General features: G+C 43.4%; 1 protein-coding gene across 2 annotated transcripts in view; it reads left to right on the forward strand.

The window, feature by feature from the left end:
• The first annotated feature begins 4,577 nt into the window (after positions 1-4,577).
• OGDHL (oxoglutarate dehydrogenase L) overlaps positions 4,578-23,649 on the forward strand; it is a 195,375-nt gene continuing 176,303 nt past the window's right edge. The window contains exon 1 of one of the 2 annotated variants that reach the window (XM_056530921.1): positions 4,578-5,045. The gene's annotated coding sequence lies outside the window, so the exon portion shown is untranslated. The remainder of the gene's footprint in view (positions 5,046-23,649) is intronic. The other variant, XM_056530922.1, reaches the window with a different exon arrangement.

The following is a 23,649-nucleotide window of genomic DNA, read 5'->3' on the forward strand; positions in this document are numbered from 1 at the left end:
TAGATTTTTTGGGTAAGATGACTGATGTCATTACAAAGTAGAATTGGTGGCGCAAAAAATAAGCGATCATATGAATTTTAAGGTGCAAAATTGAAAGGGTTATGATTTTTAAAAGGTAAGGAGGAGAAAAGAAAAGTGCAAAAATGGAAAAACGCTATGTCCTTAAGGGATTAAACTAACATGTTCTTGTAGCCCCTTTTTTCCAAGGGGTAAAAGTAGAAAAAGCCTCCCAAAATTTGTACTCCAATTACTCTTGAATAAGGAAATACCTCATATGTGGAAGTAAAGTGCTCTGTGAGTGCACTAGGGGGCTCAGAAGGGAAGGAGTGACAATAGGCTTTTGGAGAGCGAATTTTGCTGAAATGGTTTTGGGCATGTCACATTTCGGAAGCCCACATGATATCAGAACAGCAAAAAAAAAACAAAAAAAAACACATGGCACATTACTTTGGAAACTACACCAATCAATGAACCTAACAAGCAGTACAGTGAGCCTTAACACCCCACAGGTACTTGACAAACTTTCGTTAAAGTGGGACGTGAAAATGAAAATGTTTTAATTTTTTCACAAAAATTCTGGTGTTACCCTAAATTTTTCATTTTCACAAGGGGTAATAGGAGAGAAAGCCCCCCAAAATGTGTAACTCCATTTCTTCTGAGTATAGAAATACCCCATATGTGGACAGAAGAATAGGAGCAAAAATTTTGCTTTTGGAGAGCGAATTTTGCTGTAATGGTTTTTGGGAGGCATGTCGCATTTAAGAAGCCCCCATGGTGCCAGAACAGAAATAAAAAAAAAAACCTCATGGCACACTATTTGGGAAACTAGACCTCTAAAGGATCATAAAAAGGGGTACAGTGAGCCTTAAAGGAAATATGCAGCCATGACAACTTATCCCCTATCCACAGGATAGGGGATAAGTGTCTGATAGCGGGGGTCCGACCACTGGGACAATCTTGCGATCTCCTCCTGTAGTTCTAGGAGAGTGGCGGGGAAGCAGCGTTCGTGCCTCCCCGCCTCTCCCATAAAGCTGTATGCTGGGGCCCATTTGGGAGATCGCGGGGGGTCTCAGCAGTCGGAACCCCCACGATCAAACACTTATCCCCTATCCTGTGGATAGGGCATAAGTTGTTATGGCTCCAGTTGTCCTTTAATACCCCACAGGTGCTTGACAAACTTTCATTAAAGTGGGACATGAAAATGAAAAATTTTATTTTTTTCACTCAAATGCTGGTGTTACCTGAAATGTTTCATTTTCACAAAGGGTAATAGGAGAAAATGCCCCCCAAAATTTGTAACCCCATTTCTTATGGGCAGGGACTGGAATGAAAAAACAAAACTATACTCATCCCTCAGTCCCTGCAGGTGCTGCAGTGCCATTCCTCACAAAAGGCTCATGACACTGCAGCAAATCACTGGCCTTGGAGGTCAAGAACCACTCTTGCAGGAAGGGACTTGCTGAGGACCAGATTATAGGGTCAGGGGGTGTCAATGTTTTATAATGAGGGGTATGTCTAATAAAAAATTCACACCCATGACTCATGCTCATCACCTGATATTCACTCCTACTATTAACCCCTTAAGGACGCAGGGTTTTTCCATTTTTGCATTTTCATTTTTTCCTCATCACCTTCTAAAAACCATAACGCTTTCAATTTTGCACATAAAATTCCATATTATGGCTAATTTTTTGTGCCACCAATTCTATTTTGCAGTGACATTAGTCATTTTACCAAAAAATCCACAGCGAAACGGAAAAAAAATTCATTGCTCAATTCAATTGTCAAAATTGAAGAAAATATTTCATTTTGTAAATTTTGGGGGCTTCTGTTTCTACGCAGTGCATTTTTCGGTAAAAATAACACCTTATCTTTATTCTGTAGGTCCATACGGTTAAATTGATACGCTACTTATATAGGTTGGCTAATGTCGTACTTCAGAAAAAAATCATAACTACATGCAGGAAAATTTATATGTAAAAAATTCTCTAACCCCTATAACTCATTTTTTGTGCCGTGTTCTAAAGGTTTTATCGGTACCATTTTTGTATTGATCGGACTTTTTGATCGCTTATTATTCATTTTTTCATTATATATAAAGTGACCAAAAATACGCTATTTTGGACTTTGGAATTTTTTTGCACATACGCCATTGACCGTGCAATTTAATTAACAATATATTTTTATAGTTCGGACATTTCTGCATGCGGCGATACCACATATGTTTATTTTTATGGGAAAAGGGGGGTGATTCAAACTTTTATTAGGGAAGGAGTTAAATGACCTTTGTTAACTTTTTTTTTCCACTTTTTTTTGCAGTGCTATAGCTCCTATAGGGACCTATAACACTGCACACACTGATCTTTTACCCTGATCCTGCAAAGCCATAGCTTTGCATGGATCAGCGAGATAGGGGCTCGATTGCTCAAGCTCAGGCTTGGAGCAATCAAACCCCGATCGGATGCCGCAGAGACAGGTAAGGGGACCTCCGCTCGCTCCTAGCTGATTGGGATGACCCCATTCTAAACACTGGGACTGGGCGTAGGGCGTACAGGTACGCCCTACATCCTTAAGAGGTTAAAATTAAGTTAACCCACACATCTTCTGATACCCTGAATTGTCAGGCAAAATATATACCCTAATTTCTCAGTAATCAGAAGGCATATCAACAAACTGTAAGAAGGTCCTCTTTAACAGCTAATGTGGATAAGATTTAGAAAATCTCATCCACACATTTCAACAAATCTAGTACTGTAATATGTGCAGACTTAAAGTCTAGTGGGAAGAAATCTGTGGCAACCCAACGGGGCAGTGCAGAGATTGCAATGAGAGCCAGCTGGTACTTGTAGTGCCAAACAGGGAAGAAACCTTTGGTCACATTAGATCTCAGTCCCTAGACCCCACCCTCTGTGGGAGTCATCTCAAAGAAGAAGGAAAGGTAGGGGGTTGCAGCTCGAGTATTATAGAATTAAAGGAAAACTGTCAGCTTGCTCACCCCATACTAACCAGCGGTACTGGCTGATTTTCCCCATATGCAAATTAAGTGCTAACTGGCACTCTGACGTCACCGCCGCAGGCCACAACTCCGCCCAGCTCATCAATATTTCTCCCCTCCCTCTTCATTACAAAGCGGGGAGAAGAGGGAGAGGTGGAGGCAGGGGAGGAATATTGATGAGCTGGGAGGAGCTGCGGCCAGCGGCGGTGATGTCAGAGTGCCAGTTAGCACTTAATTAGCATATAGGGAAAAACTAAAATATTGGCCGAACGGCACGGCGGTTCCGGGCACAGTAAGCATCAAGATCAGCATCCCCCGCACAGCCAGTACCACTGGTTAGTCCGGGGGGAGCAAGCTGACAGTTTACCTTTAAGTCTTTTGAGGCATCACATACAATGCCTGGCCAATGGTAGTGCCCTTGGTGTGATAGTAGTGCAGATATTGCCGGGTCATCAAGGGATAGAAGAACCAGTCCAGAGAGCAGTTCAATTCAACTGGTTTACTAAAAGGTAACAAATCATCCGCAGGGGCACAGTTCATGAACAGTTTATAGTTCCAACAGCAACGGTTGGTGTGGTTGACACCATGCAATCTGTGGTCAGCGAGGCATAGTTTCCCCCAGTAGTTTCCCCTCCATTAAAAAATTAAAATCCTTTTACCTTCCTGATACTCCTGTGCTAAGGCCTCTTTATCATTTACAGAAGGTCCTCAACCACTAAAAGACAGGAGGATGCAAAGGACTCAGGAGCAGAGGGAAGGTGATTGAGATTTGTATTATTTTCTACCTCCTGGGGGCTTCTAGCTAATAAGAGGGACTCCCTACCTACCTGTCTTTTGGATGCTTCTAACTAAGAAAGCAGATTCCTTACCTACTTATTAGAGACTTACTGGGGGCTTCTACCTAATGGGGAGCTCCCAACCTAACTACTGAGGGCTTCTACCTAATAGTGGCGATTTCCTACCTACCTATCTATCTTCTGGGGACTTCTACATAACAAGTGGGATTCATTACCTACCTACTAGAGACTTCTTCCTAAGAAGGAGGATTCCTTACCTAACTACTGGGGGCTTCTACCTAATAGTGGCGATTTCCTACCTACCTATCTTCTGGGGACTTCTACTTAACAAGTGGGATTCATTACCTACCTACTAGAGACTTCTACGTAAGAAGGAGGATTCCTTACCTAACTACTGGGGGCTTCTACCTAATAGGGGAGATTTCCTACCTACCTACTAGAGGCATATCTTAAATGGGCACTGTCAGATCCAAAAACTTTTTATATGATGAAAATTAAAGACCTATGTAATAATTTGATATTTAATAAAGAAAACGGTCCCTGATAATCCTACCTACTGGGACACTAACAAGTCCTGCAGAAGCATCAGGCCTGTGGATAAGTTATAGACAAGAGATGACTGATGGACAAGGCTGCATGAGGGGACACACCACCACAAGGAGGGACACACCCCTTCCCCTGAGAGGATTTCTAACACAGTGAGTTAATGAAAAGAGGGATTTTTATAATAAACATAGGTGAGAGGCATGGAAATTAGATGTACATGGTCAGGATTAGATACTAACACATTATTATTTTTTAGTGGGATCTGACAGGAACGCTTTATTTATGAGTGTCAGCCTCATGTTCCACTTCTTATGGCTTCACACAGTCTACATGACATTAAAGAGGATTTGTGGTCATTTCTAGAGATGGCCACTAGGCAGCCGCCCTGGTACGATGCCAGACAGACCCGCTTCTGTATAGGTTACTCTCTGGGGCAGCAAGGTGACTGCTGTGGGGAGCGCCATGGCTGCCATGTTGATCGTCACCCATAGATCCGCCGCATCCATGAAGCCATAGACTACAGACGCCGCGCACAGTGTTCAGCACCGAGGACAGCGATACACGCCCGCTCCGGGCCCGGCTCCGCCCCCACAGGCCCGCCCATAATCCGGTGTTTTACGCCAGCGCCCGGCTTTGTGACGTCACCCAGGCTGCAGTACAGAGCGTTCCGGTGGGAGTGTGGCTGTCATCACCTGAGCCGCCCGCAGGTAACCGACTCACCCGGAAATAGGCACCGGAGACCCCGCGCCCCACTGCTTCCCTATGGCCCCGTCAGCCGCATCCTTCACTTCTGCTGATTTGTGTCATATGTGGAGCGTCCTGTGGGTGGTGTCCGGGTGTTAGGGGAGTCTTCCCTCCATACTGCTGTAGAAGGAGGATTATGAGCCTGTAGCCATAGGGATGTGCGGGTTCTTGTCCCAGCTGGTACTGGAGGGCCCCGGTACTATGGTGTCTAATGCAAAATGAAGGAAAATGGTGCATGCTGCCTATTGGGCCGTCTCCCATCCCTTGGCATGATGGCACACTTGCCAGTACTACAGTAATAAATCTTATCATATCATTAGTTATGTCTCCGCCATTGCAGACCAAGCCTGAATATAAGAATGGAAAGAGCAGTTCTGCATAGAAACCAATTCTATTCAGATTCCAGCTTTCTTTTTCAACCCCCTTAAAGGACAAGTATCATGGGGGAAAAACTTAAGCTGGGCCCCCGCAATCTCCTGTTAGGAGCCCATGCTCTCCTGCACAGTGGCGCGTCAGGACCCTCACAAGAAGCGGGGGCCACCATGCCCCCTCCTTATAGCTCTATAGGTGAGCCATTCTGCAATCTTCAGCTCTCCCGCACAGCTATATAGAGTGGGCATGCTGGCTTTGGGCGGTGGTCGTGACATGCCACAGTGAAGGAGAGCTGGGGCACCAAACAGGAGATCGCGGGGAAGCTCGGACCCTTATCCTCATCCTTCGGATACGTTTTTTTTTCCCATGATACTTGTCCTTTAATGACAACAATATTATGTTTTTTGCGTTTTCATTTTTTCCTTTCAAATCCATAACTTTTCAAATTTTCATACATTTTCCATCTACAGGACTGTGGTTTGCCGGACTAATTGTACTTTTTAATGACATCACTTATTTTAACAAAAAATAAGCCCCAAAAAATAATTTATGGTGGGAAATTTAAAAAACAAAAAACAAAACAAAACAAAAAACCTTTATGCAACTTTTAGGGCAGAAAAGACTTGGACAGAAGATTGGACAGCACCGAGGCAGGTAGGGACCCTCCAGCTGTCATGTTACCCTGTGGTGGTCTAGATCCGCTCCACCAACCTATCCACCTATAGAAGATCACCTGCTTTAGATCTGACGTTTGACTTAAAAGTTAGTTGCCTAGCAGCGGCAGACTATTAGCTGTGTCCCCTGGCTGGCGATTCCAGTACTGGAATCTGATTTGTCCCTGTTGGTTCTTTTGCACAAATTTTAATAAATCTCCCCCAACCCCCCCCCCCCCCCCCAAAAAAAAAAAAAAATGTAATTGTGACTCACTTTTTATATTGGGGTCTCAGACAGCACATATACATAAGCGGACAGCAGATTGGTATGAAAGGGGCCCCTGTGAACGTGTTCTGTGGAACCAGCGCCAGTCCACGTTACACTTTGCGCTTCTTGCTGTTCTCCTCGGTGAGCAATATCTTTTTTTTTTTTCAACTCCCAAGAAAACTCCTGGATTTATATGGGATCTGGCAGAAAAAATCTTCTAAAACACAGCTGAGTGATGTCTGCAGTAGTTGTACAGGTGCAGTCTATAATAACATGGCAGACGCCTCTCCGTACATCTCTAGCTTGTCATCTCCATAGTTCATTCCTGTGCATCCTCCTACCCTGTTTCACTGATAGCCACTAGATAAAAAAACATGGGCTGAACTTACCTAGGCTCTTGCCGTGCTGGTGAACACCTCCTCGGCTTTTGAGGCTCATTTCATAATAAAAAAAAAAAAAAAAAAACGTATTCCCGGAATACTGATAACTAGCCCTATTTAGCAATATGTTTATTTACATCCATTTTTATTTATTTTTAACAGTCCCGCTTTATACTCAATGGCACACCGCTTTATACTCAATGGCACACTCGCAGTACATTGCAGTATACATTTTTTGACAGTAATCTGACATATAGCTCTAATTTGAGCCTCCTTTGCATAATAACAAAAAGGTTAGCATCTTGGCGAATCTTGGTAAGAAGCCCTGTCTATATGCTCAAACAGGCGCGTGGTCACAGCAAGATCTGGAGGTCCAGATTGTGTAGAAGCTATGATTTTATTCCACAAAGAGATTATAGTGTGACATTACACTTTGCTGAAACATTGCTTTGTAACTTTTTAGTGGAATAAATTCACAGCTTCCACGCAATCTGAGCCTCTAGATCTTGCTGTGACAGTATACAATATCGAAGATAAGTGAGTACCCCTCCCCCCCTTCACATTTTTGTAAATATTTTGTTATATCTTTTCATGTGACAACATTAACCGAATGAACTATCAGCTGCAGCACTGTCCGCTCATCGGGGGACTAATAACGTTACCCGCAGGCGCTGCTCTCCTTCTCCTCCTGTGAGCCGCTGCGCTGGAAATGAATCAGTTGTGAGTCGCGGGCGCAGAATTTCTGTTTGGAGAACGGAAGCTGTCACCTCCCCCCTGCAAGCGCTGAAAGCCAGTGGGCTGCGGGTGCTGCAGAACTTCTAATTCATTTCCAGCACAGCTGCTCACAGGAGGAGAAGGAGAGAAACGCCTGCGGGTAGTGCATGTAGTTTATAGTTTTTTTTTTAGGTAGTAAAATAAAATAAAACCTATATAAATTTGGCATCCTTGTAACCATATGGACCTACAGAATAAAGATAAGGTGTAATTTTTACGAAAAGTGTACTGCATAGAATTGGAAGCCCCCAAAAATTACAAAATGTCATTTTTTATTATTTTTTTATTATTATTTTGCCCCACAAATATATATATATTTCTGGTTTCGCTGTAGATTTTGTGGTGAAATGATTGATATTATTACAAAGTAAAATTGGTGGCACAAAAACAAGCCCTCATATGGGTCTGTAGGTGGAAAATTGAAAGCGTTATGTTTTTAGAAGGTGAAGATTAAAAAACAAAAGTGCAAAAATGAAAAATGTCCCGGTCCTTAAAGGAGTTATGCACCATAAGGTGATTTTAGTACGTACCTGGCAGACACTAATGGACATGCTTAGGAAGGATCTGTGCTTGTCTTGGGGCTAAATGGCTATGCTGTGAGATTACCATAACACACTGGCTAGCTTTTTGTGAACTGGTATTTCCTGTTTGACTTTTCCTTCACACACAGGCACTATATTATGAACTACACTAACTTTACAGCCCCTGAAGCATGATCAAATAAAAAAAAAAATCATGGAATACCCCTTTAAGGGGTTAAACAAATGACTCTACAATGTAAAGTAGGGCGTGCACAGCCTGTAGAACAGTGGTTAAATGGAATCTGACAGCTAGTTCACCTATGTAGAGGAAGAGTGGTGCAGTTGCCCATAGCAACCAGTCGGATTGATCTTTCATTTTTATTGAGGCCTGTGAAAAATGAAAGAAGTGATCTGATTGATTGCTATGTGATACTTCACTCTTCCTCTACACAGGATTTGATAAATCTTCCCCTTAGTGCGGGTGAACCTGAGTAAAATGATGCATTACTCTCTCCGATCTGTGGTCCTGTTGTAGACTTAGGGCTTCTGTTGCTAATATGCAGAAACAGTGATACCTCAACTTACAATGGCCCCAGGTTACAGCATTTTCAACATACAATGTTCTTTTCTCTACCATTCTAACTTGAAACCATACTCAACATATAATGCTACTCCGAGCTTCCCTTCCTCCGTCCCCTACTGCCATATGCCTGCCCACCTCTGAAAATGCATAATCTTTTCTGAGCTGTTACGTCCTAGCAATGTGAGAGCCTATGCCCACGTGACTGCTATGAAAAGGTAATGCATATTCAGAGGTGGGAGGGCATCTAGCAGCAGAGTGGATGGAGGTAGGCAAATTCAGAAAGCCAACTACAGCCTCCATCGCACAAAGGACCATGAGGGGCATTTACTAATCTTTTACTATGTAGTCTGGTTTTTACCCTGTTTTTTTCTACTTCATTTTTGACTATGTGTGACAAATTTACTAAATTGTTGCACGGTGTTAATAAATTTGGCACACATAGGCAAAAGTGGGAAATTTACTTCATGTAGTAGAAAAAATAGTCTGTTCCTTTTTCCTGCTGTCTGAATAGGTTTGGCTGCTAGGTTTCCTTCTGGATCTTTTGTTTTTGAGTTGTTTTTTTTAGCTTTTTCACCACATCTAAATAATTCAATAACTAAATTGTTGTCATGGCTCAGAATAGTGGTAAACGGCGTTTAGTGCGTGTGTGTGTTTATAAAAAAAATTTTAACAGTTTTTTCTCCCAAAATGTACTTACACTTATTTTTTTTTTTTGTTACTTCTTCTACAGATCTGTGTATCCTGTGGACTCCTTCGGATTCGGTGGACTACTTCGATGACCAGCGTTTTTCTTTGCTTGATGTTAATAAAATGGTTAACGAGGGCTTGTGGGGGAGTGTTTTTTTGTAATAAATTTTTTTTTTAAACCTGTGGTTTTTTTTGTTTTTTTTTTTACTTTACTGGACAGGCTTAGTAGTGGAAGCTGTCTTAAAGACGGAGTCCATTACTAAGCCGGGCTTAGCGTTAGCCACAAAAACAGCTAGCGCTAACCCCCAATTATTACCCCGGTACCCAACGCCACAGGGGTGCCGGGAAGAGCCGGTACCAACAGGCCCGGAGCGTCAAAAATGGTGCTCCTGGGCCTAGGCGGTAACAGGCTGGCGTTATTTAGGCTGGGGAGGGCCAGTAACAATGGTCCTCGCCCACCCTGGTAACGTCAGACTGTTACTGTTTGGTTGGCATTTGGCTGAGAATAAAAATATGGAGGACCCTATGTGTTTGTTTTTTTCAATATTTAATTATTTATTTTAAAAAAAGCGCATAGGGTCCCCCCTATTTTTATTCTCGGCCAAATACCAACCAAACAGTAACAGCCTGACGTTACCAGGGTGGGCGAGGACCATTGTTACTGGCCCTCCTCAGCTTAAATAATGCCAGCCTGTTACCCCCTAGGCCCAGGAGCACCATTTTTGATGCTCCGGGCCTGTTGGTACTGGCACCCCTGTGGCATTGGGTACTGGGGTAATAATTGGGGGTTAGCGCTAGCTGTTTTTGTGGCTAACGCTAAGCCCAGCTTAGTAATGGACTCCTTCTATAAGACAGCTTCCACTACTAAGCCTGTCAAGTAAAGTAAGGAAAAAACACAACAGGTTTTAAAAAATGTTTATTACAAAAAACACTCCCCCACAAGCCCTCGTTAACCACTTTATTAAAATCAAACAAAGAAAAACGCTGGTCATCGAAGTAGTCCACCGAATCCGAAGGAGTCCACAGGATACACGGATCTGAAATGAAAAAAAAAAAAAAAGGGTTAGTTATTTATTATGACCTGCTCACACATCTCCCGACCCGCACGACTACAACTGCCAGCATGCCCTTACAGTAAGGACATGCTGGGAGTTGTAGTTGTGTGGTGCAGGAGATGTGTGGGCAAGTGACAAGCTTGTCCCCTGCCCCCAGCTGCAGGACTACAACTCCCAGCATGCCTTTACAGTAAGGTGGGGCGGAGGCCGGGCACAGTGTTTCCCAACCTGGGAGTTGTAGTCTTGCAACATCTGGAGGCACCCTGGTTGGGAAACACTGGCCTAAAACAGTGTTTCCCAACCAGGGTGCCTCCAGATGTTGCAAAACTACAACTCCCAGCATGCCTGGACAGCCAAAGGCTGTCCAGGCATGCTGGGAGTTGTAGTCTTGCAACATCTGGAGGCACCCTTGTTGGAAAACACTGTTTTAGGGCTTGGGCAACTTACCGGCTTCCGTAGGATCCAGCGCCGCACGACATTGCCGCAAGACACTGCCGCCCGACGATCTCCGTGAACGTCTTCGCCGGTCCCCTTCAGCTGTTTAGTTTTGCAACAGCTGGAGGACTACAGTTTACAGACCACAAACCAGTGGTCTGCAAACTGTGGCCCTCCAGCTGTTGCAAAACTACAACACCCAGCAGCCTTTGGCTGTCAGGGCAGGAGCCCGGGCTCCTCATACGGCCTCCCTGCTACCCTCACTTATGGGGACACTGATGTACATTCCCCCCCCCCCCTTGTCTCCCGCCCGCGCCGCTCAGCTCCCGCTGCTACAAGACTATGTCCTCACTGTAAGGGCATGCTGGGACTTGTAGTCTTGCAGTGTTAGCAGACAGATGGGAGTTGTGTGGCACTGGCAGGTGAGAGGGGGGGGATGTAAATCACTGCAGTGTCCCTGTAGCGGGGAGAAAGTATGTCGAAGCCCGGGCGGCAGTAGCTTTTCCTGCTCCATGTTGGAGCTGGAGTAAATTTAGTCAATTTTTACGGCCGTTGCGACTGTTTATTGCGCAGCTGCGACTGTCTCAGTTAATAAATACCTGACCACTGCAAGTCAAAAAATGTAAACTAGCGTAAATCAAGCGGGAATTTCTTTTTTACTTTCTAGCTCTTGCTAGAGAAAGTCGCACGAAAAATAGGGTAGGCGCAATTGTGACAATTTAGTGCCAAAAATAGTCAGAAAAAAATGACTAAACCCCTTTAGTAAATGCCCCTCCATATCTGCATGTTGGCAACAGAGGCTTGAAGTCTACAAAGTGAGTAATACATAATTTTACTTAGGTTCACTTGCACTATAATCCTGTGTATTGGGTAGGGATCGACCGATTATCTGTTTGGCCGATATTATCTGTCGATAATCGTGATTTTGGACATTATCAGTATCGGCAATTACCTTGCCAATATGCCGATAATACCCCACCCCCGCCACGCGCCCGGGCCAGAGACGACCATCGCCGCCGCTGCCCCATTGCCTCCCCCCCATCCTCTGCCTACATACCGCCGCCGCTGCCCCATTGCCTCCCCCCCCATCCCCGGTGTTATAATTACCTGTTCCCGGGGGTCCACGATCCTTCTGGCTCCTGCGCTATTGCTGTGTGCTGCGTAATGGCGAGTGATGTCCCCAACGTGACGTCACTGTCAGTGCGCACAGTGACAGCGCCAGAAGGATCGCGGACCCCCGGGAACAGGTAATTAGAACACCGGGGATTAGGGGAGGCGATGGGGCAGTGGCGGTATGTGGGCAGAGGATGGGGGGAGGCGATGGGGCATCGGCATGTGGCCAGAGGATGGGGGGAGGCAATAGTGTGGCGGTGGTATGTGGGCAGAGGATGGGGGGGGGGGTGGGGAGGCAATGGGGCAACTGGGGTGGTTAGACGCAGGACAGGCAGGGGGAGAGAAGCGGGTGGCGACGGTCTGGCACGGCAAAAGCCGCTGCAGTTCATTGATTTAAAGCGCCCGCTTTAAATCATTGATCTGCAACGGCTTCTGCCCCGCCGGGGGGTTGAAATAGCCGATAACTTATACCGGAATATCGGTATAAGTTATCGGCTATCGGCCTGAAAGGTGACAGATTATCGGTATCAGTATCGGCCCTAAAAAATCACCTAGTATTGGGTTTACATATATTCATTAGTTAGCATATCTTACAGGTGGAGTATCTTCTCTGCGTCCACATGGCATGTACTTCAGCTACCTAATGACGCCTGCGTCTGACGTATAGCTCTGTCCTCTGGCAGAGTGCGCACCCAGTCCTTCTATCTAATGCGCGTGCATTCATCATGTTCACATCTAGGACGTGCCCGCATTGGGGTCCACGTGACCCGCAATTGAGTCATGTGGGTCCCGGTCATGTGATCACATGAAACCAGCAATTCTAGAATATCCGTAAGTGCTGCGCATGCTCAATTCACTCGTTTGACAAGATCCGCCAGTACTAGCTATGGGCATGTATTATATTCACAAACGTGAATAAATTCTGCATATTTTTATAATGCCATATTTATGGTGGATTAACGTATATTATATGGAATTCTATAGTATATAGTATAGTATATGGCTTTTGACCTTGTATCCCATCCTTGTATCCCGTCCTCAGGTGGGACTGAGTTGTGATGAAGATATTGTAAGTCTAAAATAGATGGGGACATGGCTTTGGGGAAAAGGGCGTGATTTGCAAGCTAGACCGATGCACAAAAAGGGTAGAAAATAAAAGGGGTGTGACTTAAACATTGGGTGTGTATTTGCGAGATGGGGCATGGCAGGTGTTGCTTGCAAGCCAGGCTGACACATTCACCATGAGATGCAGAGAGGAGCTTGTGGAGTAAGGTACTGGCAGTCCCATATAATTGCATGGAACTTAAACAAAAACACATCTTTTATATAAGGGTGTAGATAAGGGTTCATTTAACTATCATATATTTTTATTTGATATAGAAGTAACATGTGACCAGGTATTATCGAAATATCTCCAGCCGTACGGAAGTTATGCCGGAACATACATTTTCCTTAGATTTGCATGAGATTTTAAACGAAAACCCTCCCCTCACAAATGGGGGTAGTTAAGGGTTAATTTATGTATCCTTGTTAGAGACTGGGTGGAGTAGATAGGGTATTTTGGACTTTGCATGGCATTGTTCTAGCCTGTTCGCTAGTAGTTTATCTGCCTTATTTTGGAAGTAATAAGTAGCCTGTAATTTGTGAAAAGATTTTTCGTAGGAGGAGAGGAGGATGCAGTGTAAATCTCTATGCGTCGTGACTTGTTCAGCTAGAACTGGCGAGGGGTTGAGTTTATTCGCTTGTTCTGCGGTGTGTAGATCGGTAAGTATCTTAGCTAGTTTTTCTTCCCTTTGTTTTTTCATTATGGAGCTATATTTTATGCAAAGACCACGAATGGCCGCCTTATGACAGTTCCATAGAGTTATGGAATTTATGTCCGGTGATGCATTAAGCGAGAAGTATTCCGAAATGTCTATATGAAGGCATTGAGCATAATGGGGGTGTGACCATAGTATGGGGCTACTACGCCACGTGTAAGAGGAGAGTGATGATGATTGGTCTCTTAGTTGTAAGGTAATGGCTGCATGATCAAACCACTTTATGTTCTCTATAGTTTTTTTTCAGGGTGGAGGTGAGGAGTGATCTGTCTGTAACAAACAAGTCAATCCTGAAGTATGTGTTATGCACCCCAGAGTAAAACGTATAGTCTCTCTCTTCGTGTTGTATGCGCCATATATCTTATAAGTCAGCTAAATGGAGGGTAGGAGAGATAGAAGAAGAAGAAAGAAAGCGGGAGGGAGAAGAGTCCAAGGCAGGGTCAGAGATGGCGTTAAAATCCCCACACATTATTAAGGGGCCCCAGGTGACCCTGTGCACCACCCGCAACAGACGTTTTAGAAAGATTCCCGCTCCAGAATTGGGAGAGTACAGGGAAACATTAGTAAGTGGTAAGGCATTGACAGTGTATATGAGGATAACATACCTCCCATTTTGGTCCGAGACGGCTTCTTGTAGTGTAAAGGCAACCGTGTTCTTGATAGCAATGGAAACTCCTCTGGCTTTCGATCTATAATGAGAATGAAAGAGATATGGGAGAGTGGTATTTTAGGTGGTGAGCATCTGAGGACAACAGGTGTGTTTCTTGAATGCATAGAACATCGCATTTTAGAGATTGGGCTTCCCTCCAAAGGTCCGAGCGTTTGTGTGGAGCATTTAGCCCATTCACATTTAATGTGGCAAAATTTATGACTATCTTGGCAGTAAATACGAGAAAAAGGCATAATGTTTCTGAGCATAGAAATAATAGGGGTAGAACGCACCTCCCAGCCAGCGTGCGGCTACCCTCCTGAAAGAGATACTGTCAAAAGGACCATGTACATTAGGGTTAATTGTGACCAAAACAAACAAGAAGAACAAATAACACAGAGTAATAGGAAGGCATACAAAAAAGCACACCAACCCACAAAGAGTGGTAGTTAGAGTCCACTCTGCAGCCGGGCAGTAGAGAAATAGCGCCCAGGCTCATGTAGTTGAGTAAGTCACCATAAGTTCAGGTAGTCGACCAGTCCTTAGCAGCCGGGGATAGGTGGGTAGTGGTTGAGCAGGAGGGGAAAGAAGATTCTGCAAGATATTAATTATAGGCCTGTTAGTTTAACCTCTGTTGTATGTAAATTGTTTGAGGATTTTCTAAGATGCTATTTTGGAATATCTTGATACAAATAAATATATGACTCCATATCAGCTTGGCTTTATGAGGGATCGGTCCTGTCAGACTAACCTGATCAGCTTTTATGAGGAGGTGAGCTCCAGACTGGACCATGGGCAATCGCTGGATGTTGTATATCTGGATTTTTCCAAAGCATTTGATACGTTTCCACATAAACAGTTGGTGCATAATAAGAATGATGATAATAATAATAATAATAATGAGATGGATGGGGCTGGGGGACAATGTGTGTAAATGGGTAAGTAACTGGCTCAGTGATAGGAAACAGAGGGTGGTTATTAATGGTACTTATTCTGATTGGGTGACTGTAACTAGTGGAGTACCACAGGGGTCAGTATAGGGTCCTGTCCTGTTTAATATATTCATTAATGACCTTGTAGAGGTGTTGAATAGTAAAGTAGCAATCTTTGCAGATGATACTAAACTCTGTAAAGCGGTAAACACAATAGAGGACAGTGAACTGTCACAAATGGATCTGGATAGGTTGAAAGTTTGGGCTGGGAAGTGGCAGATGAGGTTCAACACTGATAAATGTAAGGTAATGCACATGGGGAGGAAAAATCCGGCCTGGGATTATGTATTAAATGGGAGCACACTAGAGACGACTGACGTGGAAAAGGACTTGGGAGTTTTAGTTAACAGTAAATTTAGCTGTAGTGACCAGTGTCGGGCAGCTGCTGCCAAGGCTAATAAAATCATGGGGTGCATCAATAGGGGCATAGATGCCCACAACAAGGAAATAATTCTACCGCTGTACAAATCACTAGTCAGACGACACACAGAATATTGTGTACAGTACTGGACACCAGTTTACAAGAAAGATATAGTGGAGCTGGAGAGGGTTCAAAGACGGGCAACCAGGGTAATACGGGGAATGGGAGGACTACAGTACCCAGAAAGATTATGAGAATTAGGGTTATTTAGTTTTGAAAAAAAGAAGGCTTAGGGGAGACCTAATAACTATGTATGAGTTTTTTTTTTTGCCTTCCTCTGGATTAACTCAGTAAGGACTCATTAGGGATATAGGTTGAACGTGATGGACTCTCGTCTTTTTTCAACCTTATGAATTATGAACTATGATGTAGAGGTACATTCCATTCACGTAGAAGAGCTTCTCCTTCTGCTAGGTTCTTGATCACGTGGATGACATTGTCCCTTTTTATGAGGAGATGTGTGGGGAAGCCCCATCTGTAGAGGATTTTTTTCTGATCGTAGTGACGAGGTTATAGATAGTAGGGCTCTGCGGGCTTGCAGCGTTGCAGCAGACAGATCTGTATAGATCGCGATCCAGTGGTAGGGTGCAGGCAACCCATTATTACGCCTCGCAGTTTTCATGAGACCTTCTTTGATGTGAAAGAAATGAATGCGGGCACTGAATCATCCAGATGATGCGGAGGGGGTATACGATGCGCCCTGTCCAGTCAGTTCTTGGGGAGAGCATTTTGGGAGCGTGTGTTTAATCAGCTCACGAATGTAGGCGGGAATGTCGGGAGGAGCTATTGATTCCAGAACACTGCGCAATTTAATATCGTTGCGGCAGCTTCGGTCTTCCAAATCCGCCACTTTAGCTTTTTGGGCAGCGATTACATCTTCGGCAGTGTAATGTAAATCAATCAAATCTTTATGGGAGGTTGCGAATTCCCCAAATTTTTGTTCCAAATGATCCCCCTGTTCTCCCATTTCAGTGAGGGAGGTTTGTATGTGATGTACAATGTGCCTTATGTCCTGCAGGAAGGTGGTGTGGAGGAGCAGGAGCATATCCTTCATTTTGGTGTCTGTCAGGGATTTGTCCAGAACAGGCATGGTGGTTAGCTGCAAGATCGGGTGAGGGTAGGGGAGTAAGTTGCTGTCCTACCTCAGTTGCAGGGTTTGTAGCCTTGCTTATCTGTGTAGGCAGGCCCACGCATGAGCAGCCATCTTCTGCAGGCAGCTGCCTCAGGGGATGACTTGGCCGTTCCCCGGCCATTTCATCACTGCGCCTCTCTCCCGAACTGTAGCGCCGGTCAGATATAGACCTCCGCCATGACTGGCCGGTAGGTAAGTCGCCGCCAGTGCTGTGTGGGGAGGCTGGAGGGAGGGAGGGAGCGAGGCGCCACAACAGAGCCGTCAGCGCCATCTTGTGCTGGAGGCTTCGGCGGAGTGAAGCTGAATTTATTCAGTACGTTGTGGCGGGGAGGTTTCTTTCGGGCCACCGGCATCCTCAGCGGTAAATTTGAGCCGAGGCTCGGAGCTCCCCTAAAAAAAATTACTTATCCTATGTTTGTTGTTGACGTATAAGTAACTTGTACCAAGTTTCATGTTAATATCTTATATAGCCCTTTAGACGTGTGGAACACACACACACACACACACATATACACATTGCCCCAGATTTATCAAAGAATGTCTACGGTAGAGCTATTTTCCCACGTTTATTTGGGGGCTGGTTTTGACTAGCGTACATCTTATTTATCAAGAAAGTGCAGCAGGATGATGAATTTTGTGCAGCTCTGCTGTGGTGGGAAAAGCTCTACCACATACACTTTTTCTAGACACTGAGGGAGGGAGTGAGGTGGACACTTCCCTGAATTTGCCAGGTTAGGTGTTTTTACTTGCTTTCACAGAGCTGCCGAACACTTTTACTCGCATTTTAGACACTACAATCAAATTTGATTGCGGTGTCTAAGTCGGGCATCACCGTGATCAGTGATGTCTTGCATTGGAGATGCCACCAGGACCACCCAGCTATGACCCGCGCTAAGCTCCTGAGCGTGTATCATCATAGAAGGGGAGTGGGATGCTGTTGTCCACAAAAGGTTAAAGGTTGAATTCCAGAAGGTACAGTGGGGATCAAAAGTTTGAGCACCCCAGGTAAAAATTTGTATTAATGTGCATAAAGAAGCCAAGGAAAGATGGGAAAATCTCCAAAAGGCATCAAATTACAGATTAGACATTCTTATAATATGTCAACAAAAGTTAGATTTTATATTCATCATTTACACTTTCAAAATAACAGAAAACAAAACAATGGCGTCTGCAAAAGTTTGGGCACCCTGCAGAGTTAATATCTTGTACTGCCCCTTTGGCAAATGTCACAGCTTGTAAGTGCTTTTTGTAGCCAGCCAAGAGTCTTTCAATTCTTGTTTGAGGTAGCTTTGCCCATTCTTCCTTACAAAATTCTTCCAGTTCTTCGAGATTTCTGGGCTGTCTATCCATAGATTTTTAATTATGTTGAGGTCAGGAGGTTGTGAAGGCCATGGCAAAACCTTCAGTTTACGCCTCTTGATGTAATCCCCTGTGGATTTCAAGGTGTGTTTAGGATAATTATCCATTTGTAGAAGCCATCCTCTCTTTAACTTCAGCTTTTTCATAGATGGCATCAAGTTAGCATCCAAAATTTGCTGAAATTTTATTGAATCCATTTTTCCTTCTACTCATGATGTTCCCTGTGCCACTGGCTGCAATACAACCCCAAAACATGATTGATCCACCCCCATGCTTAACAGTTGGACAGAGGTTCTTTTCATTATATTCTGTTCCCCTTCTTCTCCAAATGTACCTTTGCTTATTCTGGCCAAAAAGTTAAATTTTAACCTCATCTGTCCACAGAACTTGTTTCCAAAATGCATCAGGCTTGTCTATATGTTCATTTGCAAAGTTCAAACGCTGATTTTTGTGGTGAGGACGTAGAAGAGGTTTTCTTCTGATGACTTTCATGAAGACCATATTTGTACAAGTATCTCTTTATAGTGGAATAGTGTACCACAACTTCAGTGTCTGCCAGATCTTTCTGGAGGGATTGTGCAGTCAAACGTGGGTTTTGAATAGTTTTTCTCACAATCCTGCGAGCTGTTCTGTCTGATATTTTTCTTGGTCTTCCAGATCTTGCTTTAACTTTCACTGTTCCTGATGACTGCCATTTCTTAATTACATTCCGAACAGAGGATATTGACAACTGAAAATGTTTTGCTATCTTCTTATAGCCTTCTCCAGCTTTGTGAGCGTCAACTTTTTTCAGTTTCAGATTTCTAGACAACTGCTTAGAAGAACCCATGGTGCTGATTGTTGGGGCAAGGTCAGATGAGTCTGGGCATTTAAAACCTTTGAGATTGACATCACCTGGTCTTCCCAGATGATGATTGAGAACAATCCATGACACTGGCAGGTCTCAGCTTTGGAAAGGGGGCAGTGCATGCTATAAATTCTGCAGGGTGCCCAAACTTTTTCAGAAGCCATTTTTTTGTTTTCTGTTATTTTGAAAGTGTAAATTATGGAAATAAAATCTAACTTTTGTTGACATATTATAAGAATGTCTTATCTGTAATTTGATGCCTTTTGGATATTTTCCCATCTTTCCTTGGCTTCTTTATGCACATTAATACAATATTTTACCTCTGGTGCCCAAACTTTTGATCCCCACTGAAGAAGGGATTCTCACGCCTACTGGAAGGAGGTGTAGCTCTTCTCCTAAAAAAAAGTACCTTTTGCGCACAAAATAGCGACTTTGTTTTTCTTTTCTCAAAAAATGGGTCACTGAGTCACACACTATCATCGGTGACTTTATGTTGCCTCAAATGCGCAGTGCTCTCTCCCCACCTGAGCAGGGTGCGCATTGGAGGCAACAGGTTAGGGACGGCCACACACAACACATTCCCAAAATGATGATTCAGAGCATAAGGTTTGGGGTGGGCATATTTTTTAGTTTTGGCTATGGTCTGGCACATCATTCGGGGAACATAATCTGTTTTATCATTTTACGTCCCACTGTACCCCATGTAACGCTCCTTAAGGGGGGGCTCTGGCTCCTTAGGCAGCAATGTAAATGCTCAAGGCCCCTGACTGCGCTCCTGCTCTTCTGAGACCTGGTGTGCACCCGCAGAGCGGTTTTCATCCAGATATGAGGTATATCCTATCCAAAGAAATGTATTTACAAATTGTGGGGGGCATTTGCTCCTGTTACCACTTGTGAAAATGAAAAATTTGGGGTAACCAGCATTTTAGTGTAAAAAAATTATTTTTCCTTTTCACATCCCACTTTAATGAACATTTATCAAACACCTGTGGGGTGTTATGCTCACTGTGCTGTTTGTTACATTCCTTGAGGGGTGTTGTTTCCAAAGTAGTTTATGCTATGTGTTTTGTTTTTTTGTTTTGTTTTTTTGCTGTTCTTGCACCATAGGGGCTTCCTAAATGCGACATGCCTCCCAAAAAACATTTTAGCAAAATTTGGAAATGTGACTCCTTCTCTTCTGAGCATTGTAGTGCGCATGCAGTGCACTTGATGTCCACACATGGGGTATTTCCATACTGAAGAGATGGGGTTACACATTTTGGGGGGCATTTTCTTGTATTACCCCTTGTGAAAATGTAAAATTTGGGGGAAAACCAGCATTTCAATGAATATAAAATATATAATTTACACTTCCAACTTTAAGGAAAAGTCGTCAAACACCTGTGGGGTGTTAAGGCTCGCTGTACCCCTTTTTATGTTCCTTGAGGGGTGTAGTTTACAAAATAGAATGCCATGTGGGGCATTTTTTGCTGTTCTGGCACCATAGGGGCTTCCTAAATGTGACATGCCCCCCAAAAACCATTTCTAAAAAAATCACTTTTCAAAATCCCATTGTCGCTCCTTCCCTTCTTAGCCTACTAGTGCACCCACAAAGCACTTAACATCCACATATTAGGTATTTCCTAATTTTAGGAAGATTTCTCTCCTTTTACCCCTTGTAAAAATTCAAAAACTGGGTCTACAAGAACATGCGAATGAAGATTTTGAATTTTCTCCTTCACTTTGCTGCTATTCCTATGAAACACCTAAAGGGTTAACACACTTTCTGAATGTCATTTTGAATACTTTGAGGGGTGCATTTCTTTTATAATGGGGTCATTTATGGGGTATTTATAATATGAAGGCCCTTCAAATTCACTTCAGATCTGAACTGGTCCCTGAAAAATTCCGATTTTGAAAATTTTGTGAAAAATTGCAAAATTGCTGCTGAACTTTGAAGCCCTCTGATGTCTTCCAAAAGTAAAAACATGTCAATTTTATGATGCAAACATAAAGTAGACATATTGTATATGTGAATTAATATATAATGTATTTGGGATGTCTATTTTCCTTATAAGCAGAGAGCTTCAAAGTAAAAAAAAAGCTAAATTTTCTATTTCATTAAATTTTTCTCCAAGAAATGATGTAAGCATCGTCGAAAATTTACCACGAATATAAAGTAGAATATGTCACGAAAGAACAATCTTGGAATCAGAATGAAAAGTAAAAGCATCCCAGAGTTATTAGTGCTTAAATTGACAGTGGTCAGAAATGCAAAAAATGCTCTGGTCCTTAAAGGGGTATTCCAGGAAAAAACATTTTTTTTTAATATCCACTGGCTCCAGAAAGTTAAACATATTTATAAATTACTTCTATTAAAAAATCTTAATCCATTCAATAATTATCAGCTTCTGAAGTTGAGTTGTTGTTTTCTGTCTCCCAGCATGCACAGTCTCTCAGTACATGCTGTGAGCTGTAGTTTTGAAACAGTTGGAGGTTTGTCCCCTATGTGAATGTACAGGGTACATTCACACGGGCAGGATTACAGTTTTAGCTTCAAGTTTTAGCTGCGGCAAATTTTTGGAAACTCACTGTAAACCTCCGCCAGTGTGAATGTACCTTAAAAACACTACACTACACTAACACATAATAAAGGGTAAAACACTACATATACACCCCCTTACACTGTCCAACCCTCAATAAAAATGAAAAAGGTATTGTACGACAGTGTTTCCAAAATGGAGCCTCCAGCTGTTTCAAAACAACTCCCAGCATTTCCAGACAGCCACTGACTGTCCAGGCATGCTGGGAGTTTAGCAACAGCTGGAGGCCCCCTGTTTGGGAATCACTGGCATAGAATACCCCTATGTCCACCCCTATGCAATCCCTAATTTAGTCATCAAATGCGCATGGCTCTCTTTCACTTCGGAGCCCTGTCGTATTTCAAGGAAACAGTTTAGGGCCACATATGGGGTATTTCCATACTCGGAAGAAATTGCGTTACAAATTTTGGAGGGCTTTTTCTCCTTTTACCCCTTATGAAAGGGAAAAGTTGGGGGCTACACCAGCCTGTTAGTGTAAAAATTTACACTAACATGCTGGTGTTGCCCCAAAGTTCTCTGTGGGCGAACTACAATGCTCAGAAAAGGAGTGCTATTTGCACAGCCCACTGTTCCAAAGATCTGTCAAATGGGGTGTAAATACTCACTGCACCACTTATTAAATTCTGTGAGGGGTGTAGTTTCCAAAATGGGGTCACATGTGGGGGGTCCACTGTTCTGGCACCATGGGGGACTTTGTAAACGCACATGGCCCCTGACTTCCATTCCAAACAAATTCTCTTTCCAAAAGCTCAATGGCGCTCCTCCACTTCTGAGCATTGTAGTGGGCCAACAGAGCACTTGACGTCCACACAGGGGGTATTTCCATACTCAGAAGAAATGGGGTTACAAATTTTGGGGGTCATTTTGTCCTATTACCCCTTGTAAAAATGTAAAATTTGGGGAAAAAAATGCATTTTTGTGAAAATATATATTTTTTTTCATTTACGCATCCAACTTTAACAAAAAGTTGTCAAACACCTGTGAGGTGTTAAGGCTCCCTGTACCCATTGTTACATTCCTTGAGGGGTGTAGTTTCCAAAATACAGGGTGGGCCATTTATATGGGGGCTCCGTCCCCAAGGGGTTAAAGACGTAGTTACAGGTCTGTGAGAGCCAGAAATTTTGCTTGTTTGTAGGTGACCAAATACTTATTTTCCACCATAATTAGCAAATAAATTCTTTAACCCCTTAACGATCACGGACGTAAATGTACGTCCTGGTTTGGCGGAAGGGTGCTTGCGTCCTACACGGCAAGTTCCGGGGACCCGCCTGTAATGGCCGAGATCTGCGATCGCGCGGATGTCCGCCATTAACACCTCCGATGCCGTGATCAATACAGATCACGGCATCTGCGGCATTGCGGCACTTTGATTTGATGATCTGATCGCCCGCAGCACTGCCGCGGGGATTCGATCACCCAGCATGACAGCCGGAGGTCCCCTTACCTAGCTCCGGCCGTCGAGCAGACCAGAGCAGAAGATCACCGATAATACTGAGCAGTGCTGTGTCCTATGCATAGCACTGCACAGTATTAGCAATCACACGACTGCTATAGATAGTCCCCTATGGGGACATAAAAAGTGTAAAAAAAAAAAGTTGAAAAATGTAAAAATAAAAAGTAAAAAAAAATTGAAAAATCCCCTCCCCCAATAAAAATGAAAATTGTCCGTTTTTCCCATTTTACCCCCAAAAACCGTTAAATGTTTTTTTAATAAACATATTTGGTATCGCCGCGTGCGTAAATGTCCGAACTATCAAAATATAATGTTAATGATCCCATACGGTGAATGGGGTAAATGTGAAAAATTAAAAAATTCCAAAAATGATGCTTTTTTGTCACATTTTATTCAAAAAAAATTAATAAAAAATTATCTAAAAGTTTTATATATGCAAATGTGGTATCTAAAAAGAGTACAGATGACAGC

This window comes from Hyla sarda, chromosome 7, assembly GCF_029499605.1.
Source record: "Hyla sarda isolate aHylSar1 chromosome 7, aHylSar1.hap1, whole genome shotgun sequence".
Classification (NCBI taxonomy): Eukaryota; Metazoa; Chordata; class Amphibia; order Anura; family Hylidae; genus Hyla; species Hyla sarda.